Here is a 25,790-nt window from a genome sequence, read left to right on the forward strand (position 1 = left end):
TTGAGTCGGCGTTGGATCTCATCCCACATGTATTCAATGGGATTCAAATCCGGACTGAGGGCAGGCAAAGGCATGATTTGGATGTTGTGCTGCTGGAGGAAGTCCCTGGTGACTCTGGCATATGGGGACGGGTGTTGTCTTGCTGAAAGGTGTGGTTTTGATGACGGGCAAAAAAAGGCACGATATGGGGTCTGAGGACTTCGTCAATGTTGCGGAGAGCTGTGATGCCATTACCCCTGCCTGGACCAATATTCTGAAAGACCACAGGTCCCACTCTCTGGTTCAGTCTGATTCCACCCGAAACCATGATGCTTGGGCCACCCTACGGGTCTCGTTCCATAACACAAGCATCACCATAACGTTCGCCCCTCCTTCGCCTGACCCTGACTCTGCCATCCACCATTGAAACACAGTAGCGACTTTCATCATGGAAGATGATTCTTCTCCATTGCTGTTGAAGCCAATTTTGATGCTGCCTGGCCCATTGCAGTCAGGCCTGTCAGTGACGATCACTCAGGATGGGTACACGAGCAGGACGGTGACACGAGATGTTGTTGGCAGTTAGGCGACGTCGGGCTGTACGATCACTGATGGCACGCTGGTGGTTGCCAATGATTTGCCGACCTGTTTCAGTGGCCGTTCGGAATCGGTTCTGCAGATGTTGGCGTATCATGAACCTTGTCTGGGAGTAGTGACTCTAGGACGACCACTACGCAGTCGGTCGTCAGTGGTGTTGGTGGTGGTGTGGCGATGTTGCAAACGATATATCGTTCGGACGTTGACATTGAATGCATTTGCAAGGACCTGTGCACTCTGGCCTGCTTGCAGTCTTCCGATCGCTTGTTGTCTCTCATTCCCTGATAATCTTGGCATGGCTGATGAATCGAAATAACAAAAGCCAGCTTAACAGTTTTGGGTGTCTTTTATACCCATACCATCCACGATATGCACGTGCATCATGTTTTTGACAAGACTTTTCCGCAACTGAGTCCCATTGCACTTTTGTAGTCTGCGTTTGGGCAAAGCACTCCATTTTAAACTCAATTGTTAAATGGACTTTAAGGCAACAAAAAGAAGCAGTAGAACGTTAAATGAGTTTATTGACCACAGAACATGTAACTGCCAGTGTTTGTTAAGTTTTATCAGTATTTTCAGAAGTGACGTTTCTTTTGCCTTTCAGTATACAGTCAAGTCCCGTTAATCAGACATCGATGGTTGCATATGATTATGTCGGATTAACGAGTATGTCGGATAAACGATATTTAGTAGTATCAACGTTCGTGATAAAAAATCTGCCAACTACACGATAGATAAAGATTCAAACACGTAATAAAAAATATAAAATAAATATTCATATTGTTATGTGACATTGTTGGCGGAATATGTTTTCTAATCATGCAACCTCTAAAGTTTAACACAAAACAACTGTTACAGACTGTATGACCGATTCAAAATACTTTAAAAAGCATAGTCTGGAATAGAAGTCGCAACTTTGAAACTGGTAACCCAAGCTTAAGAAAGCTGCTTTCTAAGTGGCTAACGTCGACTTCCTGTTGGTAATTTCATTGGTAGGTCATAGTTCGCAAAATGTTGTTCTGAAGTGACCTGTAATGGGATGTCCTCGTCAATAGTGAGAACTTGTCTCTGATTTTAATAAGATTGAGGTAATCTAAGCATGTGAATTATCCTGTTTTCTTTATTTAAAGCATTAATTGTTTATTGTTAAGCAGGTTTATCTCTGCAGCCGTTGTAATATGCAGCTACCAGCCGATTCATCTCGCATCAAAACACGGGCTGTGTACTCGCGGGCAGATGACCACGGAGAACGCTGATCACTGTGTCGGATTAACGAGATTGATTAATGAGTGATTTCGGTAATTCGTTGCAAATTAGGTGTGTCGGAGTCGGAGTGCGAGACTGTCGGATTAACAAGTCTAAATAGCACTGATTTAATCGGTTCCCATCATTAGTGTCGGATAAAGCCGATTGTCGGATTAACGAGTGTGGGATTAGCGAGACTTGACTGTATATGCAAAATGAGCCAAATGTCTAAATGGTTATTTTTCATATATCTAAACATGTATTCTCCCCAACCTATTTCTCTTATTGATGTTATCTCTGTTCCTGGCGTAAATAATCTGGTTCCTGATCTTATCAGCGCCGTGTTTCTTGCATAAGCATACAGGACATGTATAGTTTATATTTCCCTGTCTCATGTAGTAAGCCTGAATTCCACAAGAATCTTTCACACAACGCCTGCCACACATCATGGGCTTTCCCATGAGTGTAAATCTACACAGATTCATTGTTGTTATACACCTATCATGTCATTTGTCTAAATGCAAATCAACCGAGTCTCTGCCCAGCCTCGGCGTCATGGTTATTAATAGTATGTTGTCAGGTCATAGCTGGTAAGACTCAGCCGAGCTGTCATGGCTATTAATAGCTCATAGCTTATGCATAATTGCTCATGGCTTATGCGTAATAGTGTCGCTAAAAATAACAACTACCTTCAACCCAAAAGTTATAAATGCTATCTCTGTCTTTTTGTTCCTCTGACGGTGTATAAAACTGAGTGATTGTTGTTGGCCTTATGTCAACTGGATCAAGTGTCTTTCCGTAAACAAGGAAGTATTCGTGCATGGCAGATTCAATATCCTTAAACATTTGAATAGAATGGTTTTGTTTATGAAACTCATCATTAATAAAATCTAATCCCTGTGTCCTTCTTCTGGACCATTGTGACTGGGCTGTTTCGAGTTGTTCTAATGCTTTATTACGCCATTTCCGCTCCTCTTCAATTTCTTTAGCGTTTGATTCTCTCATAGTAGAAAATAAAAAATTACTCCCCCAAAAAGCTAGAGCATTAACAATAGCTCTACTGACCATCATCGCGATTGATGCCATTTTGTGTTCAACAATATTATATACTGAACAGCATTGAAAACGCACCACCATGAAAAAGGATGTATTTTTATCTGGGCTTAAGTCGTATGTAAATATATAAGTGAATGAGTAATATACGACATTCTGGATGAAGCATGAAGAAGAACAGCTTGTCAAAACACATTCCTAATTTTTTTGATGAGTGAAATCGCCAAAACGCAACAAATTGCGTGCACATCATGGAAAACGTGTTTTATTTCACGGGAAGCATGCAGAATAGGGATATAAAAGACAGACTTTTAAAAGCCACATCACTTGTTGCTGCAGACGTAAAGGGTACTGACACAAGAAATGCCAAGACTAACAGCAGAGGAACTTGAACGTGCCTTGGGCATGCTTCAAGTTGGTACGTCAAGTAGAGTCGTTGCACAACGGTTTCAATGCCATCATTCAACAGTCCTCAGGCTACTGAGCAGATACCAGCAGACAAGAACCACCAGTGATCGACCACGTCCGGGTCAACGTCGTGTAACTACACCACGTCAGGATCACCATATTGTTCGTCGGCATCTTCGTGATCGTACACTTCTGGCTACCAGGACTGCAGCAACTGTGCAAAGCCGACGGAATTGTACGTTGACGTCCATGCTCAGCAGGGCTACGTGCTCGACGTCCATATGTTGGACCCATACTCACTGATCGACATCGAAATGAACGTCTGTGTTGGGCCAAAAGGCATCCTCATTGGAGATTGCGGCAGTGTCATGATGTGCTGTTCTCTGATGAGTTTTCATTTACGGAATGCTGATGGTTGACTGCGAGTGTGGTGTCGATGTGGACAACGTTACCACAATGACTGCGTTGTACAGACAGATCGATGGGGGGAGGGAGTGTCATGGTGTGGGGCGGTATCATTCATAACCATCAAACAGAGCGCCATGTTTGTCGTGGAAGAGTTAATGCCCTTTACTACAGGAATAACATATTGGCAAGTCACGTCATCCCATTTTTCCATCAGCACCAGGATATGCACACCTTCCGGCAAGATAATGCAAGAGCGCACACAGCACGTGTTTCAACACAGTACCTAGCGAACAATAATGTGCCTCTGCTTCCATGGCCAGCCCTGTCACCCAATCTATCGCCAATTGAATATCTATGGGATTACCTGGGTCTACTGGATCCAGTACAGAACCTGAGAGAACTTGAAGATACACAACGTCAAGAGTGGAATGCCCCAGAACACTATTCGCAGACTTATTCGATAAAAGAGAAGACGTTGTATGGCCTGTGTTGCTATCAATGGCGGACATACCAGATATTGACTTTTCATTTTAACCCTATGTGTCTTCCTTACACTGATGACGTAAATGTAATTACTGTGTGGTATTCCTGTTTCCTTTGTCGCCTTTCTTATTAATCCGTCTATGTCTGTTCTAATCAAAATCGGTCATTGCTCAAGTTGTTTTTGTAATATTTCAAGATTTATTGCTGGTGCATTTTCAATGCTGTTCAGTATATTTATATATATTCAAATGTTTAATTACTTTATTATGTCTTCTGGGATAAGCCCTTGTTTGATTAGCATATCTTCAGTAGCCATAGCTAGGCCTACATTTAAGACAATCATACCAATATCATAACCATTAAAATCTAGTTTAGGTGCTGTGGCTTTAGTAATCATTTTACCTATACGAGCATAGCCAATGGCCAAGCCGCTGACCCCAGCTGAATGATACGCTGCATTTACCAACATTTTACCGTCTGTAACTGGAGTAGTCATGCTTTTATAACATTACATGAGGGCTTAACTCTAATTGAACCTCGACTGGTGGTGTTTTCTCTTCTCCAGTCTTAAAAAACAACTATACCACTGCTATAACACCTATCCCATAGGGAGCCCAAATTTTAATCGGGTGTGTACTATGTTCAGTGTACTTTTGTGGCTTTTGCCTTCCTTAGATAAAGATCATTTGGAAGACATACCACAACGCTAAGCAGGTCTTGGATGGACTCGAAGAAATCTTGGAAACTTATGATAATTCCACGTTTCAGGTACCATCCTTGGAGTACAATATTAGGGAATTACGAGGTCTTGACAAGGCAATGCAAACAATGCGGGGATCACTCATCAGTAATATAGCCAAGTTAGATGAACTCTACAAGCATATATCTTATGAGAAAACACAACTTGAACAGGCAGGCGATGAATTCAGTAGATACCGCATTGCGGAAAGATTGCATAACTTAGAAGACAAAAGATCGGCCCACCTCGAAGCAGCTTCCACTAATAGAGAGGCACTTCATTCACAAATCTCTCGAATTCGAGAAACTATATATCAAGACCTCAATGATGATACTACACTGGCTGAAAAAATTAAAACATTGTTCAGAGAACAGGGGATAACCATTACCAGTATTTTAACCGCATTGGGATTTATCATATCAACTTTGACTCTCGCGTTAACCGGAGGTACAGGCGGTACGCCTACAACACATAGGTCAGATGGTGTAAAAGAGTGGATAAAAAAGCATTAGATGGCAACATGATAAAGGCATTAGGAGAAGCACTAGGGACAGCCGCATCTGCACTTCCCAGTATAATAGGGAGTATTGTATCCTGGCTCTTGAATTTATAAGCCAAGACCGCCACTTGGCTTAGTTAAAAGTTGTGGCAGTGATCGTAGCAATTGCCGGGCTGTTGTACATATCCAGTAAAGACTATTTATCCAAATCATGAGTAAACCAGCCGCGACTCCACCTACTAATAGCACTGTTTTTTCATCGATATGTTGTTGGTTTTTGGCTGCAATATGTGGTTTTACAACTTGTGGCTGTGGCACTTCTGTTACAGTAGATGACTGTGGCTTGACTATTCCTGTTTTGCCTGTGTTTGTATGCCTTATTAATTTGGTGTTAATATCTGAATTTATACCTGTTTTTTGTTTATGGGTATCAACCACAATTTTATTATCATAACCTATAACAAATTATTCCTGTTCATGTTTGCGATTGTCATATCATAAAGAAATTCATTCCAAGCATTTTTGACATCTTGTGGTTGCTCAACCTTTTGGATGGTGAAAGCAGCACCACCCTTAAAGTTCATACGATCGTCTCTCCACTCGTTACTCAAGAGAAAGCTCGGAAGGACTGGCCTCTTTTCAGTAAATCATCGCTGACTTCTTTAACAGAGTGCTCACAAGCGTAAGGAATACCTAGACCATGGTTAACTCAATGCAGACACCAATCTTTACTCGTAGAAACATAAAATTCCTGACAAATACGCTCATATGCGAACCTATTGTATGGATTATTTGAAGCATTCCATGCTCAATCCTGCGGTAATGGGACACTAATAAAGAGATACACCACATCCTGTTGTGGCACACCATATGGCGAAGTTTAACTGGTTTTGCCAAAATTGCATTGGATTGTGGAACCAATCATGTACCATTTTGGCACTAGTTGCTGTGAACCTGTATTTTTTAAAGATATCAGGAAACTGAACAAAAAACTCCAGAGACTCTTACTAAAATCGACTGGTTTGTAAGGTAGGTTGCTTTGATACTACTTTCGGTATTAACACCTCTCATATTGAAGTTACAATATAGTATCTTTGTATATTTAATATGTATGTTACACTCCCTGGAATAACAAATGGTCAGTCTATTGAACTGCTTCACGCTATCGACTACTCGGTGGGGCAACTTGAAGTTGCTCTCTACGTATTACCCACGGTGGACGAATATAAGTGCTGCGAGAGGTAATAATAAGTTATTACTAGATAAAGACCGTCATACTGTATCTAATGGGGATTACAGCATATGCTCACTCAATGATGGGAGCCTGTGGGAGCTAGTCTCACACAAAATGAGTAGAATGGGGTGCTGATTTTAAGCAGTAGAGCAAATTCTATAAAACTTGACAGGGACTTAGCAACTACACTTGGATTTATAAGAAGAGAAGTAACAATCAACACATCAGTACATGGAGTCATGCATCCATCTTGATCAGATCAGCACAACGGATAATATTCAACTCGAAAGTCCTTCAACTCCTTTAAGAGCTATTCCAGTCAAAGATAAAAAATACAATAGTGGTAGAATGGAATTGATTCTTCAGGCCCTGAAACGCATAACCTTAGACAATGTAATACAATTCCGGTTTTCCTTCTTGGAGACACAGAAGGATTTGATAACACCCAGTACCGATGGCAAGTTATTATGCTTTACACTTATAAGATAATGTATACAAGCGGAAAGAAGTTTTTATTCACAGGACCAGCACCTAATCTAGAAGATTTAAATGATGCTGACGTTAGTCGTTTCCATAAAAACACTTCATACAATCTTTTTCGCAATGATGATAATAAATGGGCGAAGCAAAAATAAAATGGCTACTGAATATCGTCATTGCCCCACCATATGTGATGATGGGTAAGGGACATAATTTAACAAAGATAATACCGTATTTTCTTGAGTGTAATGCACACCTTTTTTTAAAAAACACAGCTGTGTAGATGGGGGTGCGCATTACACATGCAATAATGAGTTTTGATGGTTTTTTCCCCCAACGGAAAGACATTACCGTGACCGGAAATACCATGTCAACAAATCCATACTGAAGTACACAAATTAATCATGTAATTAAACAGTCTAGCTATAAAAAGTGTTCTATGTATATCTGGACTTGTGTTTATAACTTATTTCATAAATTTTATTAAAAATTCCTTTTAATATTGTTTTAATTAATTTCGGCGAAATCATGTGTGAAGCGATCGGAAAATCACACAACTCACCGTTTTTAACAGCAACCACAGTCAGATTACCGCTATTGACGCCTTGAAACAAACTTCAGTTGACAGAATGGATTTATATATCATAAGTGCCATACTTTGACTCGTTAAAATTCATATTTGTTATAGTTGACGATTCTATGTCAGCACATAGTTCTCGCGATCATGTGCACGGGAGCCTCGATGGTGAGTGGTGAAACTAGTTCCATGTGAAAAATAATACCTGGCAATAGCAATCAGCTGCTTCACATAGGGTTATAATTGTTTTAAATATATTTAGTAAAAGCTCAACTAAAATAACAAGATATTGGAATATGTTATTCCTGATAAAAAATAGTTTCAGATTCAATTTTGCGGATCCTTGCATTAAAATCCTGTAAAGTTATATCACTGGGTGTGTCTTTACCCAATCACTAGTATATTCCAAGGAAACGTGTGTACAGCTGATTGCTGGTTCCAGCTTAGTTTATGAGAAAATACACAAGGTAATCTTAATTCCTGGATGTAAAACAAGGCCTTGCAGAACAAAAAATATAATTTAAATGGTAAATCAACAAGTCTGTGATTTTTTTATCTCAAATTTTAAATTTGTACTGACCAAGTTTCTCATCACCTGTTCGTTTGCCGGAATTCGCTGAAGGGGTACGGTGTAATTTTTTCTGCACATAATATTTGAATTTTCTTTTTTCCAAAATACTGAATCTGCTAGAGTGGGTGTGCGCATTATACTTGGGTGCGCACTATACTCAAGAAAATACGGTAAATAGTGGGATCGTACTCGGGGCTTATATCCCCTCAAAACGAAAGAGTGTGTTAGTCAGAAAACCCAGGCCATATTTTATTGGGTTGTCCAGCATTAAAAGAAGTTAGTTTAAATTTTGTTACTGAATTCAACTGATGAAAACATAACTTATAATTCTATACCTGGTATTTCTATATACACTTATTATTGAAGTCTTGTTGGGGGATACGCCAGACGAAACCTTAAGTATAATACTGGGTCTATCAATTAAATTGTTCAAGAAACAATGTTGCAGTATTATTTATATAGGAGCATTGCCCATTGCAACAACCCTTGAGAGGGTCCAAGTTAGTAGGTCAGATGCCATTTCACTTACTAAGATATTTATAATATTACATCTAATAAAGTTGATGTATACTCTCAAGTCATTTGCACTCGACCAATAAAACACTCTTGTGTCATATTATATATTATGGTCGATGAAGCATCTGAAAAGATGGATACTGTTGATGGATTTCGATTACATCAAATAAGTGACATAAAACATCGAATAGAGAAGGAGAGGGAGTTGAGACTTGGATTATATAAAACGTATCAGAGAGCTGTGAATGCTCTCGATGGAGTTGACACTGCACTGTAACAGCTAGCATGGGAATTGACGTAGCCTGTGTTGGTTTATTATAAAGTATAATTGCCACACCTATCGTACTTGGTATGGAAGTAGCAGCCGGAGTTTCTGGACTGGAGAGTAAAAATAATAGAGAAAAGTTTCATTACAATTTAGTTTAGTCTCATGACGATCGTTGAATCGCATCATCATTTATGTATAAAAAATTACCCCTGTAGTAGTAGTATTGGGGTATAAATCTGGCTCCAGTGGAGTTGTGGCAGAACCACCATTACCTATACTACTCCAATACATGTATTTACACAGCACTAATAATATGTGCATAACATAATTACATTGTCCATCAAATTTTCTCTTCGAAATGGAGTGTGTCTGTATCCTCAAAATGAAATAAAGTGATTAAAAAAAATGTAGAAAAAGAATTTAGAAGCCTTGATACTAATTGGCTGATAGGCTGATAAGCTGATTAGAAAGATTAGGAAGTTCACCAGATAGGACTTCCCATCATCAGTTATCATATTGGAGTAAAAGGTCTTATTTCGATTAAATTTAGTCTGGGAACTCATACTTAAAGTTTGGTCTAGAATTTGGTTGAGGGACAATTATTGAAATGAGTTTATTGCTAGGAATGTCCCTGATTTCAGATAAGCCACAGAACCTTATATAATATAATTTTTGGAGACAACCATGTATGTTTCACAGCTAATGTCTGATCCATTTGTCTTAAACTAAACTCATTTTATTTTATTCTTCCATTTGATGATAAGAGAGTTATCTCTCTTGATGAAAATGGAGAGAATACATTTATTTGAATATTTTTGTTTACAGAAATCAACACTAGACTAGTGAATGGAGTGCCCTTTCCAATTGTGTATGGAGTAGGTGAGTGTTTAATATTGGTGAGTGAGACATTAAACTACAAACTTAAATATAAACTTCTCAATATTGCTAAAGCTGAATAAACATGTTTGAAAGAAAAAAACATGTTTGTAGCCATTATTCACCCAGTTTTGTTGAAAGTTGGTACTGTTTGTAGTAACAACCACTGGAAGAAAAAGTATCGTTTCCAAGAAGACCCATTTCTCACAAAAGTCAAAATTCACCCTTCCCAATTATAACTCAGTAAGCCTCAGTAAGATAGAGTAAAAAATTGACCAGGTAAATCAGGCGTTGGCCTAATCATATATTTCAGGGAGGACATAAACTATTAAGAAATACCTATTAAAAAAAACAAATTTAGAAGCAAATGGTATTTTTTTCTTAATTCATGAGAATTAAGAGAGCAACGGTATGGTATATGGCAGAGTGAAGGACATCAAGCATGGCAGTCGTAGGTATAGCTATTTTTTGCACAGAGATACTACGAAATTTTCTAAGATAATGATTCATTCTTAAATATGTATTGGATATACATATAAGAAAATAACCGATGACGTATTGGGAAGTAAAATATAATTATTGTTTTAATAATTTTCCCAGCATATCGGAATTGGTCTGTCACTTATGTGTGTGACTATATTGAAGACGTTTTTGGAATAAAGCCACACCGCAACTTGAGCTAATCCCAATATCCACAATTCTATAAGGACAATATTCATCTACACAACTCAGATTGGCCTACTGAACAATCCACTCCAGGTGATAGCAGTGCAGCAGGGGAATCGACACACAACTGAACCATGCAAACCAAGTTCAGACTTTACAGTGTTTGTCAATACAGCAGATTATGCACATCCAACATGGAAATTCTGCAGTTTCTGTGCCACCCCTCACATCACCAGCTCCAAGGACAAATGTGAATTTGCTGAATCCGGCCCCTTCTGGTCCCAATTTCATATTGGCAACAGAAAGGTATGCTTACGACGATCCAATGACAATGGAGCCCGTGACCTTGCCTGTGCAGCTTGCAACTTTTATTCAAGAAGTCAAAATCGTTTCGTCAAACCTTAGGAAACTGATCATAGATGGTAAGGATGTGAACTTAGCATCTCTACTCACTCCCGATGAAGTACCAACTGACCCGAGAACAGTCCAAATTGATAATTTGCAATTACAGTAACAAAATCCAGTCGACCGCAGACTACAGCAGTCATTGACCTTCGCCATGTTTATCACAGCATTCAGCAAGTACAAACGCATCATGTGTGCTACATGGCCGCAACGATAAGTAGAACTGAATGCTTATGAGAAGCATATTGTGGATAAGAATAACAACTACTAAGGCCATCTCTTCTATGTCTATCATCAGAGATTTTCTGCCAAGGCTGCAGCCTTGTTAGAACAGCACAATTGGAAGGTTTACTGGTCCGTTCTTGACGATGACCTATATTGGGCATTTTTCACTTGCCACAAGGTCTATGCATGTCAGTTATGTGACGACATAGGACATATGTCTGAGTTTTCCTCTTAGTCATCACTGGAAATGCGCCCACTGCCAAGCCTCGCACAGAGAACCAGGAGATGTCCACTTATCATCGTCAGTCCAAGAGAACGGACAAGTTTGGGAGGAACATAGTGATATTCCAAGGACTGCCCAGAATCAGCAGAAGGTGACAAAGCGAATGTTGCTTAACGTTATTGGCCACCTAAACTTTGCAATGAAAATCATCAAGCCCGGCCGGGCTTTCATTAGTTACCTGCTACAGCTATCTCCTTCTGTGACGGATTTGCATCACCGAGGGACAATGGCAAGTCATTGTTTTTGGAGGACGAAATTGCAGCGCCACATTTGGACTTATTCACAGATGCAGCAGCAGCATCAGTAGGTTTCAGTGCTTATTTCCAGGGACACTGGTTCGCAGACTGTTTGGAACAGGGCATACTACTTGCAGCTAAGCAGGACCTGTCCATTGCCTTAATGGAGATGTATCCGATAGTAACATGTGACAATACAGCTACATTGGAGATATTCAGTAAGACCAGATCTATGTCACCATTCATTATGCGTCTTGTTAGGAAATTAGTACGAGAGGCAGCTAAGCACAATTTCCTTTTCACACCGAGTCATGTACCAGGCAAACTTAACTCAGTTGGTGATGCCCTTTCTCGATTGCAGATAGTCAAGTTCTACAAGCTCCCTCCCAATGCCAACAACAAAGTAACTCTGTGTGTAACGCTGACAGAGCTGACCATCCCACCAACTATGATCAACTATGGGACTATGCAGTTTCAAACAAGACAAAACCGCCTCCGTGGTCTTGTGGTAGAGCGGAAGGTCCGGGGTTCGATCCCCGGCCGCGTCATACCAAAAGACGTTAAAAGATGGTACTTGTTGTTACCCTGTCTGGCGCTCGGCATTAAGGGGCTAAAACAAGGACTGGTCGGCTCGGAGTCAGTATACTGTGTCTGAGTGGGGTATTCATGTTAAACTGCAGCATGGTATCTCAGTGGGCTAGCACTATAAATCGACATCAGTCCGGACTAGTACAAGCAGCCACATAAACACTCACACATACATGCACGTCGCTATATAAGTGCAATAATCTTGGACGCGACGTTAAACCCAATTTCACCTCACCTCAAACAAGACACAACTAGTATATCATGTAGGGATGCAAGGATTCTTTACCTTTATGGCCATAAGTGGATTTGTTTGGTGACCTAAGTTGTTACTGGAAATCAAGGAGCAACATTTGTTGAGGTTTGTGGCTCATTGTTATCAGCCTCTGCATTTCAAACATACAACAGTCCGATCTTACCTGTGTGGTATCCGATTCACCTACCTCAGACATGGTACCTATAACCCAAGGTCAACAGGATGAATGCTCAGCTTGGACACCATCATGTCAGCAGTCAAGAAGATTCAGGCAGTCCAGAAGTACACTCGACTACCTATCACCATCAATATTGTGTGTGTTTTGTGTTCAGTGCTCACTGATGGTCTCTTTACGCCATATACAGATCTCTTGATGAAAGCTGTGTGCTCTTTAGGGTTCTTCACATTGCTAAGATGTGGGGAATTCACCCCTCATCGTGACTTAGCCATGGACTCCATCACATTTGCTCATGACAATTCCCATTTTGAGCTCAATCTCAGACAATCGAAGACGGATCCAATGTGCTTAGGCATTACCTTGGCCATCTTTGCGGTTAACAAACCATCCTTCGCAGTTAAATGTATGCAGGAAAGGGACTGAAGACAGTCAGGGACTACAGCTAAAGACCCATTGTTTGTGACCCAGGACAATGTGCCACTTGGTGGAGCATATTATATAAAGCATTTTAAGTTGACACTCACTGTTTGTGGTTTTGATGCAGATCTCTTCAATGGACATTCACTGTGCATAGGTACTACCACATCTGCTGCTTAAGCAAGAATACCAGATCATTTGATTAAGACTCTTGGACGTTGGTCATCAGACTGCTATACTAGATGTAAAGATTAGCTAAGAATATTGTCGCCTCAGCTATGACTGTAGGGTATTGCACCAAGTTCATGATATCTCAACATTAGATTCGATTAGTGTAGTCATGTAAGTATACACACTTTCACGTTCACAAGTTGAGTTTTACACTATTTAGTCATTATAGATATTTAGGGTACAATATTGACAGTAGCGGTGAACACTAACACAAGGTGAACACTACCAAGCTGTCTGTCGTTCATTTCTCGATGAACGTCAGTATGTCACATGATTACGTTGTCAATCACACGGAGACATACAGAACTACTTTAGGGGAATTTCTCAATGTCTGAAAATAACATTAAAAATGATTAGGGAAAACTGAGAGCGACATCGATTTAGGCTATGAATGATGCAGGCTTTGAAGTAATACAGATCATGTATATGACAGGTCACCATAATGAAGCGTCAATTCAAAGCTTTAACAGAGAATGCTTGACTTACCAAAAGAAATCACCGAGCTCCACACTATCGTGCCTCGGGAAATCCAACCGCGCTAATCCCTGCCATCGGCAGCCGTAGTTTGACTCAAACACACACCAAAAGTTCACAGGATGTTAATATGTATCCATTTTTAGCATGAGCCGGGTCCGAATTTCTTTCCACTGTACTGGGTGCAACTTGTATTTCAAGCGAATGTTATTAGGGTAGCCGCCATTTTCTGCCATTTATAAAACCAAGGGATGTCACTCCAAATGGAATGTTTGGGACGGATGATGTCACTGTAAGCGATTTACTTCATTATAGTATCATTTCCGCCTCAAGAGTTTTCATAAACTCTTGTTACGCTTACAAATCAATATTAACAAAAAAGGTTATGAGTTTGTGTGGCACTCTGAGCGAGGGATTAATGCTTAAGTCTTCAAAATAAGGGACAAACAACAAAATTGTTCCACATACTGGTTTATTACAAGTCTAGGTCACTATACATCGAACGATATACATGTTTTTCAAGTCCAGTCACGACTGGTTACAAACCATGCACAGAAATATATGGAGACATTGTTCCAAGAGGAGTTTGTGTAATATCTGATAAACCAATGGAAGTATTAATACACCAATGATGGACCAAGCAAAATTCTTATCTGTCTTATAGACAAATCACCACAGGCAGTACAAATGAGCCAGAAAACACTGAGTTTATGTTAAACTAAGAAAAATGCCTCACAACAGCAAAATTCGACAGGCACAGTATTTAAGTTACATAATTGGTGACCCGGAGTAAGTCTATCTGGCTAGCTTTCCAGCCGTTCAATCTTCAATATACTTCTCAGTTGTGCAAAAGCTCAAAGCTAAACTTAGTCTGCCTCAACACTCGAGATTCATAAAATCAAAATGCTACAGTCCAAACAAAGGTGATAATACATTCCGCAACACCGTAGGCATTAAACGCTTTCATAATCATAGTCTTCGAATATATCTGACACATCACTCGGTTGACACGCCAGGTTCAAAGACTTGGAAAATCTCAGAATAACACTAGCACATAGATTCTAGCAGAAAATGTCACCGTAAAACACACGTTATATCATTATGATAAACATGATAACCTAGACTAAAATGGTGTGACTGGGCAAAAACTAATACAATTATCTCACCATACCGAAAACACGTGTGTGTACAGAAAGATCCCGGCAAGCTTGCCCTCGGAGCCAGACGCTCACTAAAGCTCGTGCCTTAAGTCAACTTTTCCCAGAAGGCCTGGATGCAAAAACACCTGTATGAAACGAGGTTCTATCCTGTTCCGGTCGTTGCTAGGGTAATCAGTTCTGTAAATTTCCGTTACATCACAACATCAGACTCTCCCCGTTGATATAGTTCGCTTTCAACAATTAAAGTTTGATGTTTAATGGATTGTTTTGTTATGATTTATGAATTGCTTCATGCATCATTGAATTTGCTCACGTGAGGCACTGTCTTCATCAGCTGATGAACGTCAAAAAATACAACTTCAATCCTCATTTATTTTTCATGTCTTTGGTGATTCTCAGTTAATTATCATTAACTTCGTATCTTGGCCAGTTTTATCCATCACTTCGTAGGTTGATAACTTTCCCTGCAGTCATTAGCAACAAATAGTTAAATATATGTGTAGTCAACTGCCACTGCCCATGTTAGGACAGGCCAAGGTGGACAATGGATCCTGACAGCTCGGGCTAGACTGACACTCAGTCTAGTACACATGACAAAATGCAGTCAATGTAGCCATACCGATCCCTACCTAGGACATGGTTGATGTTGTAACAAGGTACTGCGAAACCCTATGATGTCAAGATCAAGTAAGTAGTAACTTATACCTATTCATACATGTGCTGTACATTGAGATATAGACAACTGCCATACAAGATGTAACAATCATGAATACAGTATTTTCAATGATATTTGTGTTATGTTATTGCTGGAATAAACAAAAAACTCACCACAACAACAAAAAAACCCATAGAAAACCTCTACCATTGGATATTGAAACAAATTAAAATTGAGGACATAGAAACGGGGGTACCCTAAATCAAAAAGGCCAAAAATCCACAATCTTCTTAAGATACTTCAATGCCAACCACCCCTCATGGGGAGTCGAAGATAAAAAAGACCAAAACGGAAAACTCATCGCCAACTGGATCGAAGAAAAATACTAATACTACTAAACAATAATCAACCAACTAGACATAATAAAATTAATGAAACTATGTCGGCTGTAGATCGTTACCTTGGTGGACCGAGGAAATAAAAAAAAACAGGAAAAAACATAAAAGCGCCTTTAACAAAGCTAAACGAGATTATTCGCATCTAAAGCTAGCACATCAATTAAATCACCAAGTACAAAATCTAGTCAAAATGGCAAAAGCAACCAAATAAACCATCAAACAGTGCACAGTGTATGGTGCAAAATACATGCAATCCGAGGGATAAGGCATACTTAAAAAACACCAAACATAAATAACTCAACAAACCCTAAACAAAAAGCAAATAACCTAGCAAACCATTTCTCGGCCATTAGTAGCCATAGCAACTTCACTGAGGACTTCCAAAAACAACTAAAAAAGTGAATATAAATTCCACAAATAACATAATAAACCAAGACCAAAGTGGTTTCACCCCTGGCCGCTCAACATTAGACAACCGAGCCCGCTTTGGACAAGACATTAAAACAGGCCAATTAGACCAACAATACACAGTAGGTATATTCCTAGATTTTTCTAAAGCTTTTGATATGGTGTGGCATGACAGTCTAATTAAAAAATTCCAAAAAATCAGGACTGAAAGGCCAAATAATAAATTACATACAAGACTTCTTAACAATCATAAAATAACTGTGGGAATCAACCAAATGCTATTGGACCAGTGTCCCATAGAGAATGGTACGCCCCAGGGCAGCATTCTAAGCCCAACACTTTTAACATTATGATTCGAGGGAATATCTAATAAAATCCAAACTTCTAAATACGCTGATGATGGAGCCCTCTGGATCTGGACCAGAAGTATAAACATGGCCTAATAATTATTGCAGAATGCATTAAATAATATTGAAATATGAGAAAAATAAATGGGTCTTCTCCCTTAATGCCGAAAAACTACAGGGATAGTATTCAAACACAGAAATATGCACGCAAACACCCCCAAACTAGAGTTAACAATAACCCCATAAATTTCCCAGAACAAACCAAAATTTCTAGGTCTAAATCTTTGATGAACACCTCACCTGGGATGCTCACATTAAAAACCTAATACACAGATTCACTAAAGACCTAAACACACTATGCTGCTTGACTGGCACCAACTGGGGAGACTCCAAAGATACCTTACTATCATTATACAAATCTCTAATTAGATCCAAAATAGACTATGGATGCCAAATATATAATGCCCTAAACTCAAAATTAAACGATAAAATAAACTCGATCCAATACTAAGCATTGAGGTTAATCATACGCAAACAACAGACCACACCAGGTACAACACTGCAGGCACCAACAGGTGAAATCCCACTACGCCAAGAACAACTAACAATAAATTTTTGGGCCTCCAGCCAACATAACCCACAAATCCAAAACCTCTGTATTTGTCCCCTAAACTATTCAAATAAAAAAAAATTAAGCACCCCCCAGAATTTTTCTGTATAATAAATAAGAATCATGAACATGATAAAATGGACAGAGGGAAGTTGGAGAAAGCATTATGTTTGTAAAGAGGAATCGCCTTGAAAGACATCATACCAATGATTCTCCATCTTAGTGCTTCACATAATATCCTTCTTGCCAATTTCAGACTTGATGACTACACATTCAGTTTACACTATTTTCAGTACCAGTATTTGCTGCGTGAACATGCTGTCTTTTGCTTAGTACTAGGGAGGCATGATGCACATGCAACACATTGGGACATCACCATCATGCATGAACGGTCACATTATTCGGACAAAACAATATTAATATCATAAGTAGTATTGCCATCAACTTTAAGGAATATGGTAGTGTGTTATCATACATAATATTAGGGGGTGCTTAACTTTTTTTTATGTGTATACTTAAACATACAAAACCTAAATGTTTTAAAACTAAATACAGCACCAAACAACTCTTTCATACCCAAACTCCAAACCCAAAAGATTGACATAACTCTCTCCACCAAACTAAGTAAAGAAACTGACCCAAATATTGCTAAATCCATGAAACTAGTATCATGGAACTGTTCTGGGTGAACAATACCTTCCAAATGGCGTGCTGGTTTTCTTGGGGAATTAGTCAGCAAAGAGCCAGAGTCACAGGAGACTAATCACAATTTTATTTCCAAGAACAATTAACAATTTACAATATCTTAGATAATAACTTAGGGTGCCACAGAGAGTCGGTACACACTCTGGGCTGTGGGAGAGAGGTCTGCTTGGTAAGATGGTCCAACCCCTTCTCTGCTCCTTTCTCCCTTCTCTATCATTCTGGACCAAGGCTTATATAGCCAAGGCTTATATAGCCAAGGTCACCTGACATTTAGTAAGTAATAAATATAAATGTAAACAGTAAATCATCAGTGACATACTTGCACATCCTGTTCAGGATGGCAGACGGTCGATGTACACAAAAATGGGGATTAACAATTAGGATTAGCATCTTATAAATAACAGCAATTAAATGTTTCAAGGCATATAGATGTCATGGCTCCAGGGTAATGAGCCTTTGCAATTCAATGTTCTTCAGACAATGGGTGTCGTAAATCAGTCACCATGACAACTTCCCTCCGTTACGTGAAGCTTGGACCCCAAGCTTATATGAGTCCAAATTGATATGTGAGTTTTTTCACCAACGAAAACAACCATGCAAATGTGAACAAAATCAGTTACATGAAATCCGTATGCAACAAATATATCTATGCAATGGCGGTATGAAAGTGATCATCTAGCCAATTTAAATTAGTGCCAGTTTGAAAACTAACCAAGTGATCTTTGTAATGTGCAATTTCACTACAAGGTAATTACTGCTTTGCACAGATTCAATAAATATATCACTGAAGGTTCTTTGAATTCAGGAGTCTGGCTTGGCGGTGCGACTCAGTACCGAATAATGATAATGAGTAATGTCATAAAAAGTACAAATTAAACATCTCAGCAAATATTTCGCATAAAGAAATTTGACACCAGGAGTCTAGCTTTACCGCGTGACTCAAACGGTACTTGTGGGTACTAATGCCCTTTTAAGTACAATGGGTGCTCTTCCCGTGTCTTTGACGGAGCTTGCCCAGATATTGTGGGTGCGATGCCCAAGAAAAAAAATCCTTAATTCCGACATCAAAACTCTGAAATGCTGAATACTGCTGTGCTGTTAATTACTTAATACTGACATACAATAAACATATGTGTGGGGGTGGCTCACCCAAGAATATCCCTAATTTGAATTCAAAGTCCTAGACAATACATTCAATTTTGTACCAAACTGTGCACATTAATTACTTGTAACAAATGACAAATTTTGTGGTTTAGATTTTTGAAATTACGAGTCGAGCTTTAAGGTGTGACTCGATAACCCTACAGCTTAGGTTTGTCTGGGCCCTAGCTGCAACTATATGTCTGGCGTGGCCTGGAGACATTTCAAAGATTCCCTACACAATAACTTCAAAGATCTAGCTTGACTAAAGATGTTATTTGGAGTATATTGCACATATACAAAACTGAATTTTGAAAGACACATTTTGGCATTAATAATACTGGCTTTGATTAAACATACCTGGTTGCACTATTCAACAGTCACACAATATATATCCTTGATTGAGTCCATGTAAGTAAACACAAATTTGTCAGTCCCAATGGGATATCTTTACACAGTGTCCATCTTTTAGGTGCCTGTGAGGCGGTTTCTGTATTGTGCAGGGTCTGCATGAAGATGGCTGTGGTCGGATCTCTGTGGGATACGTGTGTATACTTCTTTTCTTAGGTCATGTGCAGGAACGACATCTTGAAGGGGAAGTCTTAGCAGGGAAGGTTTGGGATCGGAGAACTTGTTCTTGATCGGAGAGGTTCAGTCTTGTTCTTTCTTCAATCTTGTTAAAGGCCATTTCTTCGTTCTTGGTGATTGGCCTCCAGGAAGGTTGTATATCTTTTTAATAAGAGACTGTCACTTCCTACAGTTTTGTGAACCATATGCCATGCTGCAAAGAGGTACAGGAAAGGACAGACTAAGAAGTCTGTCATACCCGATAGCTCCACCAAATTAACCACGCGTGTCGGTTTTCTTGGGGAATTAGTCAGCAAAGAGCCAGAGTCACAGGAGACTAATCACAATTTTATTTCCAAGAACAATTAACAATTTACAATATCTTAGATAATAACTTAGGGTGCCACAGAGAGTCGGTACACACTCTGGGCTGTGGGAGAGAGGTCTGCTTGGTAAGTTGTTCAAACCCCTTCTCTGCTCCTTTCTCCCTTCTCTATCATTCTGGACCAAGGCTTATATAGCCAAGGTCACCTGACATTTAGTAAGTAATAAATATAAATGTAAACAGTAAATCATCAGTGACATACTTGCACATCCTGTTCAGGATGGCAGACGGTCGATGTACACAAAAATGGGGATTAACAATTAGGATTAGCATCTTATAAATAACAGCAATTAAATGTTTCAAGGCATATAGATGTCATGGCTCCAGGGTAATGAGCCTTTGCAATTCAATGTTCTTCAGACAATGGGTGTCGTAAATCAGTCACCATGACACTAGCATACATTCGTGAAAAATGGCCAAATTGGTGTCACATATACATGGACATGTCCTTTGACTCGGACACAAAACGTACAAGGTTTCGGCACCTACATCAGCAAACCTACCAAAGAAACCAAATCCTATAAGCTTCCCAATAATCAATCAATCTTCACAGCAGAACTAATGGTAATAGTGACAGCTCTACACAACAACCAAACTTACAGACTCACTGAGTGGGCTCCAGGCTAAAAAAAATACACAGAGTGAACATAAAAAACTCCTGCTACGAAGGCCACTCAAAATAACAAAAATAAATCATGAAACCAAAAGAATTTATATAGACAATAACCAAACTTCAAACAGGCCACACTAAATTGAACTCATACCTACACCATGTTAAAACATCAAACTGGTAAATGCCCACATTGTAACCCCCGAACACGTATTACTACATTGCACACACTACCAACAACATAGAAAAACACTCAAAAGTACACTAAATCACAACAATCAGATGACACTACAAACTCTAATAAACCCCTTAAATTACTTACAAGGCTAGGTACTAGGCACATACCTAATCAAAACAGGTCAACTCGGCCGCATCTAAAATAAACAACAATCTACAAATAAAACAAAAACCCTAAATCTATAAAAAGGCAAAACGACACAACCTCACAAACTCCTCTAGTTCCCCCACTTTCTGGTATGGCATATTTCAAAATTCCAAATTCCAGGTAATTAAGCAACCCCAAAATCCCCTTCTGGTTGCCCTCATTTCAGATATACCCCTTTCGACCACCTCACTAAATGGCCTGGCTGGCCCGTGTGTGAAATATGTGTAGTGTAGGAAAGCGTACTTTACATCTCCAACAGTAAGTAAGTAATTTGGCAGTAGGGGTTTGACTCTCAAACCAAGCAGACCTCTGACCATGGGGCGACTGGCCAGTAGATGTTCTGACCAGAGTATTCACATGATTGAAGAGGTCATGCAACACTAGAGAACAATAAGCACCTAATCACGGGCCAAGCCTGTGACAATAGCCATGAAACTAAAAAATGGCTTATTCGGATGCTTGTGTTGTTGATAGACTTGTGGGGTGGTCCGAGCATCATGGTGTGGAGTGGAATTGGTCTTGTACAGAGGGTCGGCCCTGGGGTCTTCCAGAACATCGGTCCAGGGAGAGGCAATGGTGTCACGGCAGCTTGGTACATTGGTCAAGTCTTGAGACCACACGCCATACCTCATTTGGCATCGCTGCAACCACAAGTTTCAGCATGAGAACGCCCGTGCCCATACTGCGAGAGCAACAAGAGACTTCCTCGAGCAGAATGGCATCAGAACCATGCAGTTGCCTGCCCTCAGTCCCGATTTAAATCCCATTGAGAACCTGTGGGATGAGAATCAAAGACGGCTGAATGACGTCCGACCAAGGCCAACAACTGCAGCTGAACTGCGTCAGGTGTTCCTCAGAGTGTGGGCTCAAGTGCCTATGGCCTTCATCAACCGCCTCCTCCATTCCATGTTTCGCACAGCAGTCATCAATGCACACGAGATACTGACTGGTGATGCCATTTTCTCAGAGACTAGTGTTGTGTTTCATTTTAAGAACATTTGACACTTTAATTTCAACCTTGATGATCAGTTTTGGCAAGTTTCATCTTTTTAATATGTCTCAAAGTATGTTTACAGTGTTTGGACAAATAAGATTTCTCATATATCTATCCATAGTGATGTTTCTTTTGCAGTTCAGTATATATAAGGTAGCTAAGAAATATATATAACAATGGTGAGCATACTAACAATGCGCGTTGGTCTTACGTTGATTAAGGAATAATTTGCACACTCGTATATGCAAGGTGCCGACGTATGGTTCTCAGTAGGATGTGACAACTTGGAGACGATGGCTTGCGGTATATACAGTTTTACTTTATACATGTAGATATATACATTCAAAAGACACTATGTGCCAGGTCAGCACATAGTGTTAGTGGTTGTTGTATAGGTGCCCCGGAGCACCCAGCCTAATTCTTTCTTTTTTTATCAATCTATCATGGGATAACATTTATACTAAGTTATCTTATAATAATTAGATCTACATCAAGTGCTTTTATGAGTTATCATGGTGTAATATTTATACATCATTTCATATAATTATAGTTTAGCAAGTAATAATTATCATTAGGTAAAATGCATATATAAAATATCAGTAGTTTCAGTTAAAGCCTTTTTAGATGGTTGCTAGCCTAAGGTAATGGGAGCGCGTCTTCTAGACATACTATTCAATAAGACAAGAGTTACGTCTACATAGTTTAATTGATTTGAAGCTTTTAGATAAATGCTAGCCTAAGGTATCAAGATCCCATCTCCCAGACAAAGGATATTTATTTAAGTATATCTGTCATCACCTACCGGGGTATATTAGAATAACATTACTTCAAATAAGACTCATTAAGGATTAGCCCCCATACAAGCTCGTCTATAGTGCATTAAGGATTAGCATCTAATAAATAACAGCAATTAAATGTTTCAAGGCATATAGATGTCATGGCTCCAGGGTAATGAGCCTTTGCAATTAAATGTTCTTTAGACAATGGGTGTCGTAAATCAGTCACCATGACAAAGAAGGACAGAAAAAAAGAGAGAAGGGGAAAAAAAAAGGTCTTACCCTTAGCCTAGCTAGGGTTAGGCTGGGTGCTCCGGGGCACCAAGACAACAACCACTACCACTATGTGCTGACCTTGCACATAGTGTCATTTGTATGTATATATCTACATGTATAAAGTAAAACTGTATATACTGCAAGCCATCGTCTCCAAGTTGTCACTTCCTACTGAGAACCATACCTCGGCCTCTTGCATATACGAGTATGCAAATTGTTCATTAATCAACGTCAGACCACACGCGTTGTTAATTTGGTGGAGCTATCGGGTATGACGGACTTCTTAGTCTGTCCTTTCCTGCACCTCTTTGCAGCATGGCATATGGTTCACAATACTGTTGGAAGTGACAGTCTCTAATTAAAAGGATATACTACCTTCCTGGGGGCCAATCACCAAGAACGAAGAAATGGCCTTTAACAAGATTGAAGAAAGAACAAGAACCTCTCCGATCAAGAACAAGTTCTCCGATCCCAAACCTTCCCTGCTCGAATATCTTAGCAACACTGCTAAGACTTCCCCTTCAAGATGTCGTTCCTGCACATGACCTAAGAAAAGAAGTATACACGTGTATCCCACAGAGATCCGACCACAGCCATCTTCATGCAGACCCTGCACAATACAGAAACCGCCTCACGGGCACCTACAAGATGGACACTGTGTAAAGATATCCCATTGGGACTGACAAATTTGTGTTTACTTACATGGACTCAATCAAGGATATATATTGTGTGACTGTTGAATAGTGCAACCAGGTATGTTTAATCAAAGCCAGTATTATTAATGCCAAAATGTGTCTTTCAAAATTCAGTTTTGTATATGTGCAATATACTCCAAATTACATCTTTAGTCAAGCTAGATCTTTGAAGTTATTGTGTAGGGAATCTTTGAAATGTCTCCAGGCCACGCCAGACATATAGTTGCAGCTAGGGCCCAGACAAACCTAAGTTGTAGGGTTATCGAGTCACACCTTAAAGCTCGACTCGTAATTTCAAAAATCTAAACCACAAAATTTGTCATTTGTTACAAGTAATTAATGTGCACAGTTTGGTACAAAATTGAATGTATTGTCTAGGACTTTGAATTCAGATTAGGGATATTCTTGGGTGAGCCACCCCTACACATATGTTTATTGTATGTCAGTATTAAGTAATTAACAGCACAGCAGTATTCAGCATTTCAGAGTTTTGATGTCGGAATTAAGGATTTTTTTTCTTGGGCATCGCACCCACAATATCTGGGCAAGCTCCGTCAAAGACACGGGAAGAGCACCCATTGTACTTAAAAGGGCAATAGTACCCACAAGTACCGTTTGAGTCACGCGGTAAAGCTAGACTCCTGGCTTCAAATTTCTTTATGCGAAATATTTGCTGAGATGTTTAATTTGTACTTTTTATGACATTACTCATTATCATTATTCGGTACTGAGTCGCACCGCCAAGCCAGACTCCTGAATTCAAAGAACCTTCAGTGATATATTTATTGAATCTGTGCAAAGCAGTAATTACCTTGTAGTGAAATTGCACATTACAAAGATCACTTGGTTAGTTTTCAAACTGGCACTAATTTAAATTGGCTAGATGATCACTTTCATACCGTCATTGCATAGATATATTTGTTGCATAAGGATTTCATATAACTGATTTTGATCACATTTGCATGGTTGTTTTCGTTGGTGAAAGGGGGCACGGGTGGCCCAGTCGTCTAAGGCGCCGCGATTCGCTGTGCAGAGTTGCGTCCCTTGGGCACGCCAGAAACCTATGATTGTGGGTTCGAATCCTGGTTCGCCCCAATTATGTTTCTAGGTTTGTCAGCACCATACCCGTGCTCGTGGGTTTCACCGAAGTGGTAAACGTCTGAGACCTGCATCACTTCGGGCTCTCCTCCCACATTAAGCTGACACGCCGTGATATAACTGGAATACTGTTAAAAGCGGCGTTAAACCCAACTCACTCACTCACTCACTAACTCGTTGGTGAAAACCCCACACATATCAATTTGGACTCATATAAGCTTGGGGTCCAAGCTTCACGTAACGGAGGGAAGTTGTCATGGTGACTGATTTACGACACCCATTGTCTAAAGAACATTTAATTGCAAAGGCTCATTACCCTGGAGCCATGACATCTATATGCCTTGAAACATTTAATTGCTGTTATTTATTAGATGCTAATCCTTAATGCACTATAGACGAGCTTGTATGGGGGCTAATCCTTAATGAGTCTTATTTGAAGTAATGTTATTCTAATATACCCCGGTAGGTGATGACAGATATACTTAAATAAATATCCTTTGTCTGGGAGATGGGATCTTGATACCTTAGGCTAGCATTTATCTAAAAGCTTCAAATCAATTAAACTATGTAGACGTAACTCTTGTCTTATTGAATAGTATGTCTAGAAGACGCGCTCCCATTACCTTAGGCTAGCAACCATCTAAAAAGGCTTTAACTGAAACTACTGATATTTTATATATGCATTTTACCTA

General features: G+C 39.6%; 1 pseudogene; it reads left to right on the plus strand.

The window, feature by feature from the left end:
* Window positions 1-25,790, plus strand: part of LOC124129326 — a 246,727-nt pseudogene that overhangs the window by 110,444 nt on the left and 110,493 nt on the right.

Source organism: Haliotis rufescens, unplaced genomic scaffold (assembly GCF_023055435.1).
Source record: "Haliotis rufescens isolate VD_foot unplaced genomic scaffold, xgHalRufe1.0.p SCAF_65, whole genome shotgun sequence".
Taxonomy (NCBI): domain Eukaryota; kingdom Metazoa; phylum Mollusca; class Gastropoda; order Lepetellida; family Haliotidae; genus Haliotis; species Haliotis rufescens.